This window comes from Euphorbia lathyris, chromosome 1 (genome assembly GCF_963576675.1).
Source record: "Euphorbia lathyris chromosome 1, ddEupLath1.1, whole genome shotgun sequence".
NCBI lineage: Eukaryota > Viridiplantae > Streptophyta > Magnoliopsida > Malpighiales > Euphorbiaceae > Euphorbia > Euphorbia lathyris.
The window spans coordinates 101,837,061-101,852,392 of record NC_088910.1 but is presented as its reverse complement, the minus strand read 5'-3'; the positions used below and the strand labels follow the sequence as shown (position 1 = coordinate 101,852,392).

The 15,332-nt window shown below is 35.3% G+C and overlaps 1 long non-coding RNA gene across 3 annotated transcripts; it reads left to right on the top strand.

The window, feature by feature from the left end:
* Positions 1-7,326: 7,326 nt before the first annotated feature.
* Positions 7,327-12,091, top strand: LOC136209180 (uncharacterized). Of its 3 annotated transcripts, none has more exons than XR_010677424.1 (5): positions 7,327-7,631; positions 8,482-8,545; positions 9,804-10,286; positions 10,866-10,953; positions 11,855-12,091. It is a non-coding gene; the product is annotated as an uncharacterized lncRNA (long non-coding RNA). The 3 variants fall into 3 exon arrangements; XR_010677425.1 differs by lacking the exon at positions 7,327-7,631 and adding an exon at positions 7,661-8,386; XR_010677423.1 differs by lacking the exon at positions 8,482-8,545 and having other exon boundaries at positions 7,329-7,631.
* The last annotated feature ends 3,241 nt before the right edge of the window (positions 12,092-15,332 follow it).

Here is a 15,332-nt window from a genome sequence, read left to right as displayed (position 1 = left end):
TTGTTAAATAAACGAATTGTTCATTTGAGTTGTTTAATTCATTAATTCAATATAGTTGTTAACTATTAAAAGGCATTTTATCTTTGATCACGTAAATAACAAGATAAAAGTAATCCTCAGTTTATGTTCACAAACATATAGTGTTCATACATAATAAAGTGAGATTGTACTTTATGTTTCTAATTAAATGATAATAAATTTAAACAGCTTAGGTGAAGAACTATTTTAAGGGATTGATATAATACCATTGAGACATGCATGTAATAATGTCTTCTATTTTTGGACAAGAAGCTGATCATACAAGCTATATATATCTAGATGTCTAGACAGTTACATGGATGTGTATGAATGAGTGAGATCCAGTATGAGATAACAGGATGGATAAATCTGTCTGATGCCACCTGTATTATCTTATTTTAGATAATAGGTATAACTAATCCTTAAACTCAAATCATTATCAAGGTTATTTTGGATTATGTAGTGTGATGCTATAAATTTGTTATCTAGCAGGACCCATTAGGGTGTGCGTTGGGCAGTGATTGGGTATCACATGAAGTAATTGCAGGATACTTGAATGATAGATTAAACATTCATCACTCTCCATAGATGAGGATATATCCTAAGCCTCTTGCGGTAGAATTACTCTAAACCCTTGCAATGTGATATGGTAAGAGTTGAAATGGAGATTTCACTTAACTTGTCTATTCTGAGTTAATTCAACATGTGGAAGTGAACAAACGTCTCTATATATGTGACTTGACATTTTCCATAGTCACGATTCGATTGGATATAGTTGATGAAAGATCATATTACATTGAAACTATACACTCAAAGGTAAAATGTCAAAATCAACTTGACTTCTTATGGCTCCTAAGGGAATGAGATACTTCTTTCTTAAGTCTGGGCACTCACTCCGTTATACATGTAGTTGGATTAATTTCGATTGAATTAATATAGAGAAATTAAGAAGTTAATTTTATATTTAATTCAGCATTAACTAAATTGCAATACACGTATACGACTGCATTAAGAACTTGATAGGCCACACATATTAACAATTAAGAACCAAGGACAACATGGTAATTTTAGAATTATTCTAATAGGAGAGAGAAAATATGCTCGATGAATTGTATAGTACAGTAATTTTCACCTGATCAGTGACTGATCAATTGAATTTGGTCAGTCCCCGTTAGATCTAGAATATGTAAATTTAAGTTGTACAATTTTTTTAATCTCCACCATCTGAATTTAATAAGTTTATATCTAATAGTGACTGACCAAATTCACTTGGTCAATCACTGATCAGGTGAAAATCACTATTGTATAGTATATTAGGTATTAATTGGTTAATTGATTTTTAGAGTAATTGTAATTAGATTATGATTTTTACCCGGGATTGCTTTTATCCTCTTTTATAAAGTGCAGAAATAATAAATTTACCGAAACTGAAACCTATACTACCTGGACAGAAACCATGGATCTGCCGTCTGTTCCCTATTACTGATCTGAGGTGGTCCCCAATCGGTAATAGGGGTCCCTGATCGAAGACCATGTCTTTGATCGAGGAATGCCTTTCGGGCAGACCCTCTATTTTACGTGTCAGAATTAGAAAACAATGGAAAGAATGAAAAAATGAAAGAAGTAAATAGCAGACAGGAGGGATGGGCATTTAAAACCCTTCAGAAAGTAGGCCGACGTACGTGTGATTTTGACTTGAGCAGCAACTTGGACCCGTGCAGCAAGTGATTTGAAATGATGAAATATGGTATCCCACGAACTTGAATCGAAATTCACCGGTTTAGAAGAGATTTTGACCCAAAAGATCAATTCTAGAAGTGTGATGACTACAGAATGGAAAATCAGTAAGAATAGTTGTAGAAAACGTGTTTCTTTGACTAATAACTTTGATATAGTGTTGAATTTGGGTGTTAGAACCTCTAAAAATGGCTTGTTTGGTAAGATTTGGTGTAGAAACCTCACTTTTTCACTCAATTTCACTAAGTTTCACTCAATTTCACTCTAATTTCACTAAGTTTCTTTCTCTTTCTCTCAAAATGGCCCAACTACCTTTCTCCTTGCGTCTGGCTGTTTATCCCTTTTTTAGTAGTGGGGAAAGGGCAAAAACTGCTAGAAAACTAACTAAAAACTGCCCAAAAATCGTCAAATATTACCGATCAATGACCATAGTACCCGATTGGGGACTAGGTACGCGATCGAATACTATATTTGGCAAAAAAGTGTTTTAAAACCTCAAAAACTACAAATCAAAGATAATTTGATGAAAATGAAGTAAAACAAGCTAAGTGACATAAAAACAGGGTCCAGCTTTTACCTCGTATCTCGCACAACACGCCGTGTAAAGCCCACCTACACAAACTGTTAACTAGAGTGTAACATAGACGCATCACTAGGGTCGAAAAAAGTCTATGCTCATACGTACCTCGCCAAACAAAAAAGTTGACGTTGTCATTCCTCTTTAGACTCTTAGTATACACTGCCAAATAGCTTCTGGTACTAGCGGTGAAAGGTCCAACTGTAGAAAAATGGCTCTCTTTTAAGAATATCATAGTGGTAGCCTAAAGGGAAGAAGAGGAAAAGGTGTATATTAGTTGTACAAAGTCCCACATTGGAAAGTTATACTTTTTGGGGGAGTTTGGAAGGCTATATATTTAGGCTTGGGTTTTAGGCTTAAGGCACCCCACAACAAGCCTCCTCTAATTTCTAAGGCTTTGTTGTTTTCTCCTCCTTTCTCTATTGTAATGGCTCATTTGCAATAATATTTAGTAGTGTCCGGGGACGTAGGCAATATTGGCCGAACCTCGTTAAATTCTGGTGTTTTCTCTATTTGTTTTATGCTTTAGCTTTCAATTTGCTAGTCGTTTCCGCAATAATTGGTATCAGAGCCTTGGTTTAGAAACTTAGTATGCTCTATGCACCGCAGTTAGACTGATCGGTCGGCACATCAGAAAAGTTTCTTTTCTCGGGGTTTCGTTGGTTTTAAATGTTGAAACACCTTTCCACACGATTTTGATTTGACAAAATTATAAATGTGAATGATACAAATATTCTAACACATTAAATTTAAATGCTTTGATTTATTCACACTAATGTGTTTGTTCAATGTTGAGTTATTTGATTTATAAGACATTAAAATAAAAAGCCTAAAGGCCCATAAGAGGAAGTCAAGCCTAAGTCAACAGATCAAGACCTCATGGCCCAGGAAGACAAAACGCAGTCGTTCTAAGTAAAACGCCAGCCCAGCATGAAGAAGGATCGAGAAGCCTTCATCTAAATGGCTTCAAGACGAAGCTGCTGAGTTGAGCGATAAGGTAGTCAAGTCAGCGGCAGAACAGAAAAAACTTAGAGACAAAGTATTTCTACTTTGGGTAAAGCTCAGAAGGCACAGAAAGCTGTCTAGAAGACTTTACTATAAATGTGGAAACTGATAGCGTGAACGGCTAGGTAGAGTTTCTATGACGAAATATATATTACGATAAGTGCGTTATGGCTATGGATGTGATCTTCCTAATTACTTTATCTCTACTAGACGCTACGACTTAGGGGCAAGTGTACCCCGTCGTATCAAGTAATAATCCGGTTAAGACCAGGTATCGAATCCGCGGGATTTATAACTGCAAGTATTAAACGACTCGGTTTTGTATGTTATCTAAGCGGTGAATACTTTGAGTTGATTCGGGGAACAACTACAAACTACTCCTAACTACGGGTGAGGCAAATTTATATAACAAAACTCTACGAAATGATATGGATGGCGATAAGTTATAAATATGACAAACAATGACTCCTAATGTATATACGGTTAATGATTTACTCTTGCAATGACGACTACGTGTAGTGTGACCGATCCGTGAAGTACTTAGACTACGTGGTTCCTAGTCAAGGCGTGTCTAATGCTTGCGATCAGAAATTAGGGCCCGTAAGTTCCGTGGCTTGTTAATTCCTACGGTTTTCGGAGCGTCACTTCCGGTAAGGCAACACCTATGTGAATCCCTAAAGATAGCTCGAATGGCGTCGGAAATCGCGTTCTCCTACACAATAATCAATTACGAGTATCAAAACAAATAACAAACATCAACACATATATAGAAAAAGAGATTATGAATCATAAATTATAAATATGGAGAATGTAAATATGAAATACAACCAAGCCTAGTACATAGGAGGAGTACAAGCTAATTAGCAAGTGAAAAGGGAAGAATCCACCCTCGGAACTAGCTAACCGGACTTAAAGCCGTCTCTTAGGTCTTGGAGGTGGAGCTTTCGAGCTTGGTGAATGGAGATGGAATGGAACTTTGACGGGATACCGGAATCAACGAACAAGCTCTCAAGATACTAGAGTTTAGCTATATAAAGCCTAAAAACAAAATCTAAAACTACAATAGCAAGAACTTAATCTATATCAAGAGTTTCTTTTTATGCTAAAAAGAATTGTATGAAATGAGTGCTAGTCACTCCAATTTATACACATCAAGCTAGGGTAGATTTGTAATTTCACAAAGTACAAGCATGGAGCAACATTATTTTCTACAGAATTCCCATGATACACCTCGCGTATGGTGGAGTACGCCCCGCGTAATTGCCCATTCCGTCTGAAATCTTCTGCATGTGGACCAAATCCAGATCTTGTTGTCTCAACCACGCCCCGCGTAGACTGGAATGCGCCTCGCGTGTTTGAGTTTCTGAGATTTTATTGCTTGAATTTGGTCATTTACGCACCGTGTAGCTGAGGCACACCCTGCGTAAATGAGTCTCTGAGCTTTTTGCATTTGAAGAACTCCCTTACATGCCCGCGTGTAAGGTGGTACGTCCCGCATAGGGTAGTTGATTCAGGGAGACCATGCAGTCTGACTTTCAGGATTAGGCTTATCATTTCTGACACATGTTCCACGCCTCGCGTGGTTGTTGATACGCCTCGCGTATTGCTGAGTAGATCCCACGTGGTACCTGTGGATAAGGCAATTATTTCTGACTAAGTGTTCCACACCCCGCGTGAGGAATGATACGCCTCGCGTATTTTGGTGCATTTTCACTTCTTGCTCGTACCTGAAATACAATTCTCGAGAGCCGACTTAGCTTGACGTTTTATTTTCTAAATTAATAAAAAATAAGGAAAATTATCCGAAAGTATGGAATTTATTTTTATTTCGTTATTTTATTTAAAACACTCTATTTTTGCAATTAAACTTATTTATTTCATCCAAAATAAAACCGTAAATCATGCTAAAAGATAGGGACGAAACGCCCCTATCAGAAACATTCTGTTTCATCTGACGAAAAGCTGTTGAGTACTGGCAAAGACAGAAGATACAAGAATTTGATTGGCCGAGGACACTGAGCACGTACTGAGTGAAAGCGACAGGAAGCCGTTTGCCTCCAACGGTTATTTCGAAATTCGAAATCACCGGTGCCTGAAGTGTCACTATAAATAGGCCTCTCAAATGCTTCATTCGATGTAGATCTTCAATCAAGTCGAAACGCTGACCAAATTGATACTTGAAGTTCTGTGAGAAAACAAAGCAAATCTTACACCAATTCCAATCTTTTGTGTAAAAGTCTAGAGTGATTTTATTCATCTAAAGTGTCTTAGCAATTGTTGTTTAGGACAAACACTTATCATTTCTAGAAGTATAGAAAGGAGAAGCTGAGTACTCGGTTATAGTACTCAGCGGTAGTAATAGGAGTGAGTAAAGGAATAGAGGAAGGTACTCTTGTATACTCAGCTTCTGTTGTAAAAGGTTTTGTGCTCCACCTTTAAAGAGCTCAGTAGAGGATTCAAAAAGCTTGGAACGAGTTTCGGTGACGGGACGTAGGCGGAGAGGCTGAACCAGGATATGTCTGCTGAGTAACATATTTATAACCCTTAACTCCTTTATATATTGCTTGCTATAAAACTGACTAAGTAACGAATTCACGCTGAGTTAAGTGCATTGAGAAGCTGAGTTCAGGAATAGACTCAAGTGCTACCTCCTAACTCAAGAAAAGAAACAGACTTAGTCACCAGTTGACTAAGCTTGTGTCTTAAACTACTCAGCACTGCTGTGTAAACCTTTTCTTAAAGAAAAGCAGTCCGCCTTAACGGACAAATTTTTTGAATAGTTCCTATCCCCCCTCCCTTGGAACTAATCTTGTCACGTTACACGGGACCAACAAGTGGTATCAGAGCTTAAAAGCTCGCTGAGCAAGATTGATGGGTGTCGAATCCACCAAAGATAAATATAACTTTACTTGACGGAAATATGGATTTTTAACAAGGGTAAGTAAAGGTCGAACCCAAAGGATTAGTACTGATTTAACTAAATTAATAACCAAGAAAATAACAAAATTAAATAAAGGGGGGTTGAGTAGATTGCTGAACTAAATTAACAAAAACAACGAAATAGAATTGGGATTGAATGTAAATAGTAAAGAAGATTTCAGCTAAGGGGTTCTCAGGCAAGGAATTCAATTAGTCTTGATCATTGACAGATAAAATAGACTCTTATACACATACCAGATCAGTTTGGAGTATTCTTCCTTAATATTAAACTAGTCAAGCACGGCAAATAACTAGTTCCTAATCAATAAATAATCCAGCCTCAGCGGTCAAGATTCAATCTATTGACAACCTTATGAATTAGAAGAACCCGATCTTAGCCAACCGACACTCAGCGTAGACGATTCAGAAACTAAGTTATTTGTTCATTCGACTCAAATAAACTCAATTACTTTTGTATTAATGTCACATGAAAGACAATCTCGGGTTGTCAAATCTGAATCTATTCTTTCAAATACAAAACTAACTTGATTTATATTATCGATTGCTACTATGATTAGTTCGTTTAGGTAAAACTCTAACTTTACCAATTCAGCCGTATGACAATCCAATTCAAAGAACGACCTGCAGTTATCATTCGAAGAATGAATAATCAATTGAGAATAAATCCCTAAAATGCAATGAACAAATAAGCGGTAAGATAAGAATTAAAGCACAACGGCCTCACAATAATGAAGAAAACCTCCTTTGAATTAACCCTTAACTGAAAATAGAAGTTTAGCTATGAATAGCCATGAAGAACAACCTTTCTCTCTTGTGAAAGAGACACTATAAAAAAAGAGAGTTTTAGGCACAAACACTTAGAGACAAATAAACTATATTGTCCTTAAATATAATTTGATAAATTAATAATAGAGACAAAAATTCATATAGTGCCCAATACTTTTTAAGGTTAGGATAGGGGACAAAGTTTAATTAATAAGTATTTATATAAAATAAATTAATTTTCAATAATAAAATAGGGTACAAACGTAAAAAGTTTTCCATTAGTTTGTCCCAAAATACTAAGCGGGAACAACTCCCCCAAAATAAAATTCTAAAATTGAAAATCCCTCTTCTCATTGCCCCAAGTTTTCCACCGCCTCTATCTCCCACTATGCGATCAAACTTCTCATTGCCCCAAGTTTTCCACCGCCTCTATCTCCCACTATGCGATCAAACTTGTCTCTGCACAATCCAAGCGCTCTCTCTTTCCCTTTCTCCGACCCGTCTATCTTTCTCCCTTCTTCTCCGGTCTACGATTCGGTACACCTCCATTGGTGGCTCTGACTATAAAAGCTCTGTGTGTCACAAACAGGTATTTATTTTTTTAATTTGTGAATTGATTTGATTAGGGTTTTGAACAATTTTGGGTAAACGCATGGTTTTTGTTTTTTAATTTGACGAATTTCATGATGGTAGAAAATATTTAAGAGAATCACAGGATGAGCATGTAGAAACGTCATTTTTTTCTAATAAAAGATGACTGAAGTTACCGTCACTGAACTTTTAATGTGTTTGAATTATATTTGGAGGTTGGAAAGGGAGATGGAAGCTAAGACCTTGTTAGAACCTACAAACTTCTTGAATTCTAATAATTCTAGCTAGATAGTATCATTAATTTCTTAATTTCTTCTTTTTTCCACAACCTTGATCTGGTTTTAGTTTTAATTGTCATGTTTGATCTTTAGATTTAACTATGTTTCAGATCTTTGAGGGATAATTCAATTTGTTTTCTATCCCTGACCTATATATGCAAGACCTATGTAGTACTAATATTCATGATTTGGGAAAGAATTGAATATTCCATGTTCAAGCAATAATTAGTTGCAGCCATGTGAACACAATTTTTTTTAATATTATTAACATAATTGAATATATATCAAGATTCTGTTTCAAATTTATTATCTTCACAATTTCATTTTAATTTGACACTATTATCTACATAATTGATTATATATCAAGATGTGATTTTTGATCATACAAAGACATAAACAAAATTATTCATAGAAGCAGTTAGATTGCAATGTGATGGAATCTTTAGGACAGAGCTAAACAGAGCTGTTGAATGAGGTGAAACATTTTGGGACTCAGATGACCATTTTTCATTCAGAACCCTTTTATTTATTTGGCTTTGCTTTGATGTTATGTATTGTAAAATCTTTTAGGATAGAGTTGAGACAGGGAACTAGGACAACGTTGTTGAATGAGGTGAAACATTTTAGGACCGAGGTAACCATTTTTCATTCTTAACCATTTCATTTATTTGGCTTTGCTTTGATTTAATGATTCATAATAGTTGACTCAGGTTTTCACTTGGGTGGTTATTGTAGTTAGCACATAATATGATCATCTTATTAGAAGTGTGGGATTGGTAATCTTGAGTGTGATGCTCATGCCTTTCTGTTATACTAAGTTTGGTTGGATTAGATTTTTCCTTTTAGTAAGTTGTAAATTTGCTATATGACAGTGACAGATTTCTTCAATTTACTTTGTTGTTTAAATAGCCTTGTTGAAGATAGATTACTATTTTGAATTTATAGAATGCTTTACTTGATTATCTATATGCTTTTACCCTGACATGGCCTTCCAAAAGGATACCAAATATCCCAGTTTGATATACCAATTGCAACTTGCTTGACATCATTGATAATTGGTTTGATTTGTCTTGAATCATTTTTTATCTGTCGCCCTAGTATTGCTATTTATTTGTATATTTCATATATTAGTTTTGTCTTAGTGAGTAAGCCTTACTTGCGAATTTTTATTAAATGCATTAGAATGCTAGTAGCAGAATGTAATCTATGTATTTATACAATGTTATCTGACACATTCTACTTGACTTGCATGAGCTTGATATCTAGCTTGTGGTCTATACTCTATCATGATTAATATTATTTTTGCTCTGCTATATGATTGAATTATACTGTAGACCTTAAACTTAAGAACCAGTTGAGTAAATTCCTGAATTTGGATCCAGAGGATTGAAAATTTCTAAGTATCTTTTGGGCTCATCAGTCATCACTAGCCTTTGTTTTCTATTTTTGCAATTGCAGTGGGGAAGGGAGATGTGCTGTTGGGTGGAGGGAACAGAAAGAAGAGATGAGATAGGAGAGTGCTATCTGTTTTTCATGCAAGAAATGTTTTCCTATTTCATGTGTGAAATAATGGGCATTTTAGCTACATTAATGTTGTTAGGTTAGGCTACTTTGTTTTCCCTTGTGGTAGATGTGACATGGGAGAATGTTATATTGCTGAACCGATCTCATGCCACCTACCAATTCATCACGGTGAAGATGTTATATCCGAACAGGAAATCCATGTTTCAAATCATTTAACGCCTTTATCCCTGGCTAGAATGATCAAATTATTGTCTTTATAACTATGCTTTAGTTGTGTAGAATTAGTTGACCTATGTTTTTTAACATCCAAAATTCCTACTTTTTCCTGTTCCATGCGCTTATACTTGCTGTTTTGTTTTCCAATCCAGGTTCATGCTCTGTGGAAGGATCTGGTTCACAGATCCATCAGCAAGACTCTAGTATGTTCCTGCTAATGTTAATTTCCCCTGTTATATTCTAGGGTCCTTTTGGTAAAATTCATGTAGAATGTGTATTCAGTATGTGGATGACATATTTAAAGTTCTTATAGCATTTGTGTTGGAGAATTCGGAGCCATAGTTGCTTAAGGCGACCGAGGCGATCAAGCCACCACCTTCTGTTATGGGAGGCGGCGAAATTCGAAAGGCGACCACCTTTCCACCGCAGGCGAGAGGCGGTTCTGGGGAAGAGGCGGTCGCCTTTGGGTCTTAGTTGAAATTTAGGTTAAAAAATGGAGTAACTGTAATCTGACAGTTCATGCGATTGCGATAGAAAGGTTCTCTGTATCCAGTTTGAAGACTCCATCTCCTCCGGGCTTCATCCACTTCGACAACTTCACTTCATCTCCTCCAACAGCACTGCCGATCTAACAGGTACATACTTCGACAACTTTACTTCTCTTCTCTGTTCTGTTCTAACTTCTAATTCTTACTTCATCTTCTTAGTTTCTTTTCTTCCTCTCTTACTTTTCTTAGTTATAAGTGTTATGCTGCCTTTATGACTTGTTCTAATCTTATGCTGCCTTTATGATTTGTTCTAAATGTTATGCTGCTCAAATTTTTATGAAAGTTTGTGAAGTTTTTACAAGTTCATTATTAGTAGTTTGTTGTGTTGTGCAAGTTTGTTATTAGTTTTGTTAAGTTTATCATTAGTTATTAGTTCTAAGTGTTGTGCTGCTCAAATTTTTATGTTTTATGGTCAATTTGATTCTTTATTTCAGTAGAAGCACTTCAAAGTTGTCAATCCTTTATGGCAACGTGCATAAACAAATCACTATGGAAATTGTGATCCCTCTATGAAAAAGAAGTATTTTTTATGTTATGATCTTGATAGCATAGAAGCTGATAAGGTTGTGAAGTTTTAGCAGTTACATAACCTATCATCGATAATAAGCTGCAATTATCATTTCCCAGAGTATGCATATAAACTGATCTAATGATTAATGCAAATAGGTGCAAACCGATATCATTACATGTGTTTAAACGACCTACTAGCACTTGGTGGTGGTGGCAACTTTGCTTTGTGCTTGGATGGAGATTTGTAAGTTGAATTTTTTACTAATCCACTTTGAATTTCTTCATTTGGTGCAAAGAGAAAAATAGAAAAATCATCTAGATGTTATTTCATTTAATCCTTTTATTTATGTTATTTTTCTCTTATTTTTCCTTGAGGTAGGTTAAATGGAACTAATGGACCTTCTGAAACCTATGGGAAACCTAGAAGCAGGGGCACATCTTTTCCATTCAAGGAATAGAAAGGGAAAAACACTATAACACCTAATAGGTCTAGAATGGAAAATACCTCATGTGCATACAAAGGACAGTACACAACACCTTCAGACCAAATGTAAAAGCTCAGGAAAATAATCAACTCAATAATTAACCTCAATATTAGGATTAAAAAAACAATTTACTCAGGAATACAACCCAGGTACAAATTTATTATCAATAACTAGCATTGCTTCAAATAATTAACTCTGATTGGAAAATGACGCACGTGTGAAGTGTAGATTATAATATTCATGACCGAGAAGACAATTTGATGAATTATTTCTCAAATTGGCCCAATTTATCAACGTTAGGCGTAAAATTGCTCTTGCCTTCCAACATTAGGAGTAAAATTGCACTATTTTAAACGTTAGGGGTAAAATTGCTCCTAACCCAAAATGTTAGTGGTATTTTTGCACCTTAACCCTTTATTTATTTACAACATAATGTGAATAGAAACAATAGATCAACAGTACAAAATGTCTGGTCAAGCTGGTCACTTTCTTTATAAGAACTCATAAGATCAGTGTAAACATCAACAATGTAAAACATAAATTTTAGTGGTGTTAATAATACACTAACTATGCTACCTATGATTTTGGGAGTGATAGTGAGAATAATTATTTGATTTAGGAATGCAAATGTTATATGATATTTTCTGTGTACATTTGCAGATGAAGGATTTGAGAAGGATTTGAGAAGAATGAAATTATTTAAAGCTAAGAGGGATATGGTTTGATTGATCTTAGGAATTACGGTAGAACATATCAGAACTGATTTTATTTGGGAAGAACAAGCTCAATAGTTATATAATGAATTATGGTAGAATTATGGCTTGTACTTGTTAGTTCCTTTTTTCTAATCATCTTTTGTTGAATATTACTATTATATAATAAATAATTTTCTGTTGATTTTTTTTGTCTGATTTGTGTCTATAAATGAGGTTATGGTTTGCTGTTGAAAAACGAACCAGTAAATTACCGATTATGGTTGCTGTTGAAAACTTAACCGAAATCAGTAATTTACTGCTTTCAATTAATAATTAATATATTATTTTTTTAGAGCGTGTGTCGTCCTTTATTGTAGGGACAAAAATATGTCAGTATTACATGAGGACGACAATTGTCCCTAAAAATGGGGATGATCGTCATCCTTATGAACGGGGATGAGATGTTGTCCCTAAGAACGGGGACGACAGTCGTACGTAAGAATGGGGATGAGATATTGTCCCTAAGAACAGGGACGACAGTCATCTCTAAGAATGGGGACGGTAGTCGTCCCTCCTAACGAGGACGACAGTCGTCTCTAAGAATGGGGACGACAGTCGTCCCTCCTAACGGGGACGACAGTCGTCCCTAAGAATGGGGACGACATCATGTTTTTCGTCCCCTATAGAATCAAGGACGGAGGAAACAAGGACGAAAAATAGGGAAGAAAAAATTGTCCCCGAAAGTATAGGGGACAAATTTTTATGTTTTTGGGGACGATTTTTGTCGTCTCTGAAGGTGTTATTTTTTGTAGTGAGAGAACAAAAATAAAAATAAAAGCTAAACCTAAAAACTAAAAACGGAATGAAAATTGAATTCTGATTATAAAACGGAATTTAAAACTGAACTCTCATTAGAGATAGATCCTCTCCTATTTATAGGAGTTCTCCAACCCTAATTAGGAGATAAATCCTAACTAATTATAAAAATTAAATATTCTAATTTCCTAATACTATTTGGCTTCTTCCTTCCTGTTTTGCAGGGTCAAAACTCCTTAATAGACATCTGAAAACGTGATGGAATGGAACAGATTCACACTTGATCTATTTGGAAAGATTTCTGCCCGCCTGCTTCTTAGTCTTGGCAAGACTAACTCCAAGTTTCGACTTCAGGTCTTTAAAACAGTTCCAGATTTTATCTTTAGTCAAATTAGATCCAAATAGCCCCAATTCAGCTCCTTTCTTCATAATAAGTCCCTATAGAGGCATAATGCACAAAACAAGCAATAAAACCCACTTGTTATGCTAACCTTTCTCTCTTGTGAAAGAGAGAACAAAAATAAAAATAAAAGCTAAACCTAAAAACTAAAAACGGAATGAAAATTGAATTCTGATTATAAAACGGAATTTAAAACTGAACTCTCATTAGAGATAGATCATCTCCTATTTATAGGAGTTCTCCAACCCTGATTAGGAGATAAATCCTAACTAATTATAAAAATTAAATATTCTAACTTCCTAATACTATTTGGCTTCTTCCTTCCTGTTTTGTAGGCTCAAAACTCCTTAATAGACATCTGAAAACGTGATGGAATGGAACAGATTCACACTTGATCTATTTGGAAAGATTTCTGCCCGCCTGCTTCTTAGTCTTGGGCAAGACTAACTCCAAGTTTTGACTTCAGGTCTTTAAAACAGCTCCAGATTTTATCTTTAGTCAAATTAGCTCCAAATAGCCCCAATTCAACTCCTTTCTTCATAACAAGTCCCTATAGAGGCATAATACACAAAACAAGCAATAAAACCCATGATAACAATCAAACCGGCTAACAAATAGCATAACAAGTGGGTATTTTATTGCTGAAATAGACACTTATCAAACACCTCACACTTACCCAATGCTTGTCCTCAAGCATACCAGATCATGTCAACAGTTCTTAGCTCTAATGATTTCGTGTTTACTAACCTTTCCCGATCCCCCCTCATAATGCAAAGATTATCAGCCATTAACTCTCCAAGTCAAGAATTTATTCATGTTTAAATACACAATGTAACTACTTGAAAAATCTCACCAAATAAGCTTTTAACCATGTACATGAGAGATGAATTAAAATTAGCAGCACCCTCACAGAGGTCACTCATTGCACTCAAGTGTTTAAGCTATAATTAGTTTTAAGAAATCACTCAAGTCACAATCTAGAATGAAATTACCATAAGCTTGCCAATATATCAAATCTCCACCACTTAGTATGGATTCAAGACAATAAATCAAAAGGACTTAAAACAGGGTGTAACGTAGGCTAGGGTAAGGTTTGGAAAGGATAGGAGGAAGAAAGGGAAACCGAGAGTAGTAAAAATGTACATTCTACTCTGAAAATGGCCAAATGGAAATCAAAGCTCAATTATTTACAAACGACTTACAATTCTCAAACTTCGGGATGAATGTTCAAGATGAACTTAAACAACTATAAACAGACTGAAATGAAAAAACTAACAAGAAATTTTTCTTTGTTTCTTTTTCTTTTTGTTTTTCTTCTTTTTTTTTATGCCTGACTTTTTTTTCTTCTTTTTTTCTGAGGCTTTTCTTTCTGATTTTTTTTAATATGAAAAACCTTTGAACTAGAACAAGCAAGCTGCTATTTTACAAACTAATGTCTATTTAGACACCTTTTGAAGCACAACCACATATAATATAACTAAAGGACTATTCAATTGGATCCTCATACTTTGATGAACTTGTGGTTATTTTGAACATGGACATTGCTCAAAGCAGCAACTAAACACTGAATAAACTCAAAGAATATACAGACTCTGAAGGCTAAAATGTCCCTGACTAAAGGACTCAAACAAAGGCTGTGTCAAGAATGGGGGAAAGGCTCAAATGTGGCTAAACTAAGGGCTGGATACTGTTATTTTTGTTAGTCTTGAGCAAGACTAAGGGTTCGAATTTATTTGAAATGGCTAAGAAAAAAAACCTACTGGCCTTATCATTTTTAATGCTCAAATTCATCAGATGTGGTCTCGAAATGCATAACATGGCAAGTTCTAGAATTTCAAACTAAAATTGAGAAACACTCAGAAAAATAGAACAAAGTGTAATGTATTTTGTTCTTGCATTTAGGCTCAAAATCTTTCCAAAAATAGGGATAAAAGTGGTGTTGCTTCATTCAAAACATCTTTTCATGCCATGGGAGATTAATCAAGTAGTTCATATGCATACTTAAGGCAATTATGCAATCATGACCTTTTGAAATCAGTAACCTTACTCAATACAAAACTTAAGGATTTCAGTACTAAGTCAGCAACCTAGTTTCAATCGAGCACAAAACAGAGAGCTAGCATTGGTAATTTTAAGGACGAAGCAAGGGGTGGACACCTCACACTAGACTTGATCATATTTTCTGATTTATTTTCTTTTCAGACGGACACCTCACACTATTTCAGCA